Genomic DNA, 2,474 nt, shown 5'->3' with positions numbered 1-2,474 from the left:
CTTCAGCATGGCATTCTCTGCAGAAGATTTCCTCCTTAAAATAAAATTCTAGATATAAAATAGAAAGGGCACCAGCCAGGAAAATGCTGAGCCCACAGTCGGAGGACCTTCTTTCTTGCCTTGTTGTCCCTGCCCACCCTCCCACCGCCACCCTGCTGGTTCTGATTCCACAGCCCTGCTTGGTTGGCAGTGAGGAATTTTCATATGGTCACAACCAGACCATGTATATTCTGTCTAATATTCTGTCTGTATAATGGATCGCCTCCAGCTTGAGTGAACTGTACTCAGGATAGTCTTTGGGGTTTGGTTTGAAAACCTGCATCTCCTTTAATGCTTAAAACCCTCAGAGGGCGGGCAGGAGGGATCTGACCGAGAACACTGAAGGCTCAAAGAAGGCAGAGGAGCGGCCGGAGCTGACGGGACTTACTCTGGAGTTGCCTGGTGTCTCCCCACCGCCGTCGCCATGCCTGGGCTCAGGCCCCCTTCTCGCCTGGCTGTCAGCAGTCTCCTCACTGACCCTCCAGCCTCAGTCTCCCCCTGCCCCAGCCAGCTCTTCAGGCAGCAGCTGGAGCCATCATTCCAAATCCGATTCTGCACTCCCCTCAGAAGAACCCTTCAATGGCTTTGTTTTCCTCAGGATAAAGTCCAAACTCTGCGATATAGTTCAAAGGTCTTTCATGATTTGGTCCCTCCCCACCCACTGGCCTTGGCTTCTGGCTCCTCACTTGGCTACCGCCACACTGAATTTCTTGCAGCTCCCTCAGCAAGCCACAAAGCTTCCAAGAGCCCCGATACTTGCAGTGTCCTCAGCCTAACTATTGTCTCCCCGTTTCTTTCCACCTGGCCAATTCCTCTACTGACCTCACTATGTCTCACCTTAGACTCCACTAGTTCTGGGATCCCTTTCCTGACCTTGCCAAGACAGCCCTTCCCACTGGCTCTGGCCCCCTACCCCAGAGTGCTGGGATGACAGGTGTCAGCCACCCCACCGTGCCTGGCCTTCACCTCTTATTTTTCGACGAGTATAAGAATACAGTTAGCCCTCCGTATCTGCGGGTTCTCATTCAACCAACCACAGACCAAAAATATTCAGAAAAAATACAATTAAAAAAATACACATTTTAAAATATTGTATAACAGCATAGTTATTACATAGCTTTTATGCTGAATTAGGTGTGATAAGTAATTTGGAGATGATTTAAAGCATATGGCAGGATATGTATAGGTTATATGCAAATACTATCCCATTCTATAAAAGGAACTTGAGCAAGCTCAGATTTTGGTGTCCACGTGGTACGCGAGGTGGGTCCTGGACCCAGTGTCCCGTGGATACCGAGGGATGGCTATACAGTCATGAGGCACTTAACAGCGGGGATGCGTTCTGAGAAATGTGTCGTTAGGCGGCTTTGCTGTGCGAGCATCTGAGAGTGCACTTACACGCACCTAGATGGCGTAGCCTACTACACACCTAGGCTCTGTGGTGTCGCCTACTGCTCCTGGGCTACAAACCTGTACTGTACATTACTGTTCTGAATACTGTAGGCGATCGTAACACCATGGTAAGTTTGTGTGTATCTAAACATAGAAAAGGCACAGTAAAAACACAGTATTGTAATCTTATGGGACCACCATCATACACGCAGTCTGCCGTTGACTGAAGTGTCATTATGCCGTGCACCGCTGTATTATTAGAGGAGCTAAACTGCTCAGTGGCAAGAAAGGGCTGTGCTAATTAGAGGTCCTGGTGGCAGGGGAGCAGGCGGGGGAGACTGGAGCCTGCCCTGTCTAACGGAGGCTGAGCCCTGAAATGGGGTGCATGGTAAAGAACCCCCACCATGCCCTGGGGAGAGGGGACTCAGGAACCCCCATGTGCCCAATGAGGATTTATGAACTTGTGTGCTGCGAAGGGTGTGATGAAAGACTACACATCCCTTTAAAATCTTTAGTAACATCTACTTTGCTCAATAACGCACTTTTCATACAAATGGGTTCTTTCTGGGCAGCTCAGCGAGGTGGAGAGTGCCATTCCACACAGGCGTCTGCATCATACTTACACATCCAGAAAATGCCTTGAAAGACGCATATTGTTTAAAATGCCCATGTGCAGAGACGGGTAGCCATGGACTAGGTATTTGCGGGTCAAGTCTTTCTCTTCCCGAGACGCCGTTGGCTACTGCTGAAGTGATCCTGGATGGTGGGTCTCCTCAGCATTTCAGTCGTCGTTCAGAAATCTGCCCTGAGCACTTACCATGTCGCAAGCTCTGTGCTCTCCCGGAGAAGGAGGGGCCGACCAGCCAGAGCCCGTCCCTGGATGCGGTGCGGCCTGGCACGGAGCCTCCACCGCTCCCAGAATGGGAGAACCTGCCAGAACACTGCTGGACGCGGGCACCCCTGCATCGGTTTTCATAGACTCTGATTCCCTAACGATGGCCTAGAGAGGGCTCACCCCTGGGACAGACGGACACCATTCTGAA

This window comes from Microcebus murinus, chromosome 14 (assembly GCF_040939455.1).
Source record: "Microcebus murinus isolate Inina chromosome 14, M.murinus_Inina_mat1.0, whole genome shotgun sequence".
Taxonomy (NCBI): Eukaryota; Metazoa; Chordata; class Mammalia; order Primates; family Cheirogaleidae; genus Microcebus; species Microcebus murinus.
This window is presented reverse-complemented; position numbering follows the sequence as displayed.